We start from the raw sequence: 6,265 nt of genomic DNA, 5'->3' as shown, positions 1-6,265 counted from the left end.
CCTACCTAGCAGGACGGCAGGGAGCGGAGGCCGAGCGGTGGCAGGGCGAGCCGTAGCCAGTGGCCCTTCATCCAGAGTGACCGGAACACGGAGCCGGGACTCGCCGGCGTCACTTCGCAGTGGGGCTGGGCTCAGCCAGCATCCCGGGGGTGCACAGCTCACCGGGTGCCTTTATAGCTGTCCCTCCCCACCATGACCCCCCTCTCCGTCTATTTGCATGCACACACGAAGCTATATATAAACAGCGGTAATAGCCTCATACGTTAAGTCACTATTTGTTAGTACAGCTATTCCAAGGCATTTCAGATATTTAGACTCAGTCTGTTCACTGTAGCTTCAACCTATTGACTTGCCAGCCGATATGTTCATGTGGACCCGGTTGCTAAAACGATAGAAACAGACTTTAGCTCTTAACTGTGCTACCCTCCCATCTGACGGATGTTAATGCACGAACGAAATCCATTTGGATGTTTTCTGTTACCAGAAGGCAGCGCTGACGTTCAAATGATCTAAGTCTTAGCATCTGGAAGACTGTGCAAGCATCTTTTTGGAATAGGTTTCAAGACATTACGTTCAACCAAAGCTGACGAAGGACCAAAATGGGACACCGAGCAAATAACAGTAGTTTCCCGTCTAAATGAAACTGTCTGCTTCATTTGGAAGTACATAAATGGAAAGAAAAATAGCCTTGCCGTTTGCAACATCCAGTCCCGCCGGGTGACCCCGCTCCCTCCTAAACAAGGTCCCTACCGGCGCGCTCCCTGGCTCCAGGTTCTTGCTCAGGGGAGCCGGGGAAAAGGGTGGGGAGGAGCGGAGACCCGCTCAGTTTGGAGGTACCCGCCGGGCCTGGGCTTCTGTGGGGTTCTCTGGGCGCAGCAATTCACCGACACGGTTGATAGGACATCTTTCGGGAGTACCGTTTAGTCTTAATGAAGATCTGTGAGAAAAGTCGTGCGAGACAATAAATACGGTAGTCCGGATATCAGTAACTCTAGCAGGAAATAAAGGGGAACTTTCGTGTTAATGAAACAAAGATGAAGGAGCTCCTGGCAAGGTTGCCTCCTCTACCGTACAGGAGTGCTCGGTACCTCCTGGGTGCTCATGAGTATCTGTAGTGCGCTTTACACTTTATATTATGTTTGCAAACAGAATTGTTTTGTCTTTCAAAGGCTTTTACAAACTTGGACACCAAACAGACCGATGTTCAATCAAATACAAAGAATTTAAATTATTCAGGAACCGAAGCGATTCTGTGGAGCCTTTCTTTCTTCCATCCCCCATCTCAGTGCCGGGGGTTTAATCCGGTAATGAGTGTGTCAGGGAGCCTCCTCGTCCCTGCCCCACGGCGGCAGGATCCCCCCACCACCAACCCCCCGGAGACCCGTGGCAGGACCCCTGGCTCGGCCTGCAGTCGGCGGCTCCCCCGGCCTCTCTTCTGAAGGGCTCCTGGCCGGATGCCACTCTGCTGCTTCGGCTTCCCCAGACTCATCGCACAAGGAGGCCGGAGCATCCCCCGGCGCCCCGAACGGGGTGGGCTCACGCCCGAGGGAGAGCAGCCCGGGGAGCCCGCAGCTGCCGGTGGAGAGCAGCGCCCGGTGCTCACATCAACACAAGGCTGCACAACACAACACACGACACAACGTCCCTCCCCGCCCCTCCCTCCCTCCCGAAACTCCTGGGCGTACCACAGTCATCTTGGACATCACGGCGCATAGAAAAGCAACGTTAAATAAATCCGTGGAGTTTTAATGAATGCATATGCTCGCTCTCTTAGTTTGCTTTAAAGTGAAATCCACCGTATTATGAGATTCTAACCCGTTACTTGTAGCTCAGAAGAAAAGGAAAGGGGGATCAACAATGCGGCATCCGAAACACACGTGCACATATGGTTCAGTTTGTGTTTTATTGCAATTAAAATGCATTCACTGGGAGCCAGGATCAGGTAGAGCAAACGCCAGTATTTCAACTGTGGAAGCCACAAAGGGCTGATGGGCTTTGGTTTCACAGGGTGGAAGATGTTAATATTCACACATTAAAAAGTATAAGTGAGTTGAAGCGCTTCTTTTTGGGCTGGTCTTTCCCATTAACTTGCTCATATGGACACTGGAGGAGAAATAAAACAAGTCTTTACTGCACTGCTCAGTAATCAGTATGGAAAACCCAACCCTGCTTATGGTTAACAAGAATTGTTAATGATATATAAATCATTTGATCTATTGTGCCCTCCAGACTAAAAGGAAAATAATGGCAACCCCAAGCAAATGGTCCTAATTAGTGTCCAAGAAACCACTTCCTAAATGTAGCCTTCCAACTCATTCCAGTTTGACCGTCCAGAGCAATCTTTTGTTCTTATATTTCTTTATTTTGTGTAGCTGCTAAAATGCTGTGCACACCCGAGCTCCCAGAATAGCTCCTCTAAGGGTACAGCACAGCACCAGAAGCAGAAGAGGGGACGAGATGGTTCCGGTTTCTCAGTGTCGCCTGTAAAAAGGTCTTGACCACCTGAAACTTTATTTCCCCAAAGCCTCGCCTCCTGCCAAGTCTCCTTAGAGAAGTACGGAAAGGTATTTAATCAGGAAAACAAGCCTGTGCCGCCACTCAGACAGCAACACAAGCTTAAAAAAGGAAAAGCTAAAACGGACCCAGAACCAAGCCGTGCATGTTCGAGCTGTCTATCACACGCTTTCACCCACTCTTCCCACCGCTTTAAAGCGTGATCTCTAAGTTAAACACATCGTGGGTATACCCGTATATACCACACTTGATGGTGGTACCCGAGTGAAGATTCTGGCACCAAGGGGGAGTATCCAGAGCCTGGCCAGTGGACTGCTGTGGCCTTGAGCTCGGCTCCGCAGAAAGCAGGAAAACTTGGGCTGTTTGCTCCCATGGGAGGCCTCTTTCTTGGATGTATGAAATACAAACTGCAATTTCTCATTAGCTGCAGTACCAGATCCTGATGCTTCATTAAAATCACCCACCCTTCCACAGAAACCCACACTTCTGTCACTTCCCTATCCCACTACAAAACATAATTCCTGAAGTTCAAACGCAGTGCTGAAAAACTGAACTTCCTTGGAGACAAAACCAGTCTTGGTCCTATCTTTCCCCCCCTTTTTTAAGGGGAAACTTACCGGAAACAGACTTTCTGGCATGCTGGTTCTCTTCCTAGAGGTGATGGACTTGCCAAAAGGAACAGAACTTCGCTAAAACGATTGTCAACTAAATAACTCCTGTACACTGCTCTTCATGCTATTTCCAAGAGATAATGCTAATTTGACATGCTGCAATATTTTATTTTAACTTTAAGAAAATCTGTCAACGACCTTCCCTGGACTTCAAACGTCATTGACTCGTTTAAAGTCATGATGAAATACAGAAGATGGGTTGCCAGCTCTTACTGCCCCAGCATAAGTGATTTTACAAAGTCACAGAGATAACATGCAAGCCGGCAAAGGCTTCATACTCACAAGTCTGTATGCAGAGTCACCGCATTGACCTTTCTGCAAGTGGGCACCTTCGGAGAGCACTAAAGAACCAGTAAGTGGATCCACAGAGGTCTGCTGGCCAGCCCTACAGGCAAACAAACAACCCCAGCTCTGAGGAGTCTTCAGCTCTTTGAGGTTTCATATTGCAAACTAGTTTGATATTATCCTCTTATAACTGCTACAATGAAACAGGCTTGCAACTGAAGGCGTTTAGAAAGGGATCACAGTCTGTTATTCGAAAAGACTTAGAGAACAAATAGGTGTGGACAAGTTACGGAAGTGAGAGCGCACCGCATCTACAACTATCGTTTTAACTCGGCCACAGCCTTGCCGTTCCCCACCGCTTCATTCAGAGACGCTGTACGCGGTGCCGAGCCCTCCCTCGCTGTCGGTGCGGGGGGACACTACCGGGCCGACTCCCAGTCCCCAGCGGAGAGGCGGCACAGTCGGACGCGGCATCGGCGACTCCGCGGGACACCGCGGAACAACGCACTCCATTCGCTTTGGAAGTTTTCCCTCCCCTCCTCCTCCCCCCACCATTCCCTCTTCCTTTTCCAAAAATCATTTGACATATTTTCCTGCTTTTCAGAGCTCCTTGATCAAAGGCGCCGAGGAGCAAAAGGCTACGTCAGCGCCCGCCTGCTCTTCGCCTCACCCCGGCTCCCAGGGACCGGGTCACCCTTCTCCGCTCTCCGCAAAACAAGGCTGGACCCTGCCCCGTTCCAGCAGTCAATGCTGCCGGACACCCCGAGGGTATCGAGTGCTGGCCACTTTCGGGGGAAACATGTGGCTCCCGTGGCTACGAAGCCGGGAAGTGCCGGTGGGGCTGTCGCCGCGTCTGCCCCGGCGGCAACAGCCCCACCGGCACTTCCCGGCAGCGCCACCGGCGCCGTCCCTGTCCCCAACTTGTCTGTGGCTTCTCTGCCAGGGGCCCGGTGGCTCTGTTTAGGTATGTGGGTGGTTTTGGGGATGGGGGTGTCCAACGTGGCTGCGCTCCCCTGGGACTTGGAATGATGCGCATCTGCTGGAGGCATCGCTAGCAAGGACTGCTGGCAGGGGTATGCCAGAAATAACTGTCAGTGCAACCATAATTTGTGTCTTTGTGCCTATATATTTTGCTATCACTTTAAATTGTGCAGTTACATAGTTTCTCCTTTTCTATATCTACCTCCTTAACCTATTTCTTCTCCACGTCCAGTACTGGTTTTCAGCACAATCTCAGGTTGCACATAGAGTTTTCCAGCAAACATTCTCTTACCTTTCAGACCTCCTTCTCAAGCCTCCAGTCCCCATTCCCAGCCGTTATTCCTGTGACGAAGCATTTCTGGTATCTCTGCCCCAGGCTTCTTGGCCTTTACCCTACTGGATCAGTTTCACCACAGCCAGGTATCTCCAAAAGCCCAGAACATCAACTGACAGGCTCATGAGCCTTGGTGGAACTGGCGCCTTGCTGCTAAGCTGCTTCACTCAGGCCCTTGTCCCCAGACTTGCTGTTAAGTGTTTTCTAGTTGCCCACATGGATTTTGTCCTTTTCCTCAAGTCATGGCCTCAAAGTGACCCAGCTTCCTCTCTGGTTCCTCACCCATTGTTGTCTGATTCAGGGTTGTGATCACCTCTTTATTCCTTTATTTTTTTTGCTTTCCCAAACATGATGATTCTCAGGGAACACAGCTGCTTATCAGATGTCCCTTTATTCCTCCTCCATGCTGAGTGTCAGTTGGCTGCCTCAGTTGAAGTCTGCCCTCTGTTCTCTCCCACTGAAGTTGAACCCTTGCTGGTTCTGTGTGTAAATCAGACATTTTCCTCTCCCACAAGCTCTAAGGCCAGCAGGGACTGCAGACAGTCTGCAGTCTGTCAAAAACTGGAGAAAAGGCTTCTTGTCACTGGTTCCAGGCCCACTGTGGGAAGATCCCAGAACAGTCCAGAAGACAAATTGCAGATAAAGTCATCTGTTACCCTGAGTCTGAGCATTTCTACTGAAATGCAGTCCTCAGATATTTAACTGCATGCATCCAGCAGGTACAGCAAGATACACGGGTACATGCAAGGCGTGGTCTGTTACAGTTTATGACTTGGCCAAATTAGGATACATTTCCATTTTTTTTGGCAAAAGTGGCATTCCCAATGAGAGACTTGCCAGCACACTATTGCCCTGCCAAATACGTTGCTGCTCCAGAGCAGGGGACACAAACATTGCCTAAAGTCTTTGAAACTACTAATGCAAACACAGTAAAATATATATTTATTTTTTTTTTTTGCTTAGTCTTACCTACTTGCATAAAAAAAAAAAAAAAAAAGGCTGTATTTTTCCTGGCTAAAATTTTCCAAAATATTTACCCTAAAGCAAAGAGGAGTCTGGAAAATGGGAGCTTAATTTATTGAAACCAGTACAGTTCTAAGGAGCTGAAAACAAGGGAGATATAGGGCAGCTTTACAGAGAGGGAGATACTGGTTCCACCTATGAATCTATGGAAAACATATTGTTCAGCAGCAGTGAATAGCTCTAAATAATTCTCTTTAGGATTGGTTAACTGCATCAAATTGGTTTCAAGAATTTAATTTATTTATAAATTCATGCAATGTTCTGTGTGGTGCTTTTCAGGATCCAAAAATGTGTGCAAACATTGTGCCTGATCTGAAAGCTTATTTTGTTTCCTAGGGCTGTCTTTTTTGATATATGCATCATCAGTCTAGTTCAAAATTCATATAAAACATGAACCTTTCACTGGAGGATACATTACCTAAAATTATCTTCTAATCACTGACCTCTAAAACAATAA

Source organism: Neopsephotus bourkii, unplaced genomic scaffold, assembly GCF_033783945.1.
Source record: "Neopsephotus bourkii isolate Nb327-2 ecotype Australia unplaced genomic scaffold, CSIRO-AGI_Nbou_v1 NB_1768, whole genome shotgun sequence".
In the NCBI taxonomy this organism is placed as follows: domain Eukaryota; kingdom Metazoa; phylum Chordata; class Aves; order Psittaciformes; family Psittacidae; genus Neopsephotus; species Neopsephotus bourkii.
This window is presented reverse-complemented; position numbering follows the sequence as displayed.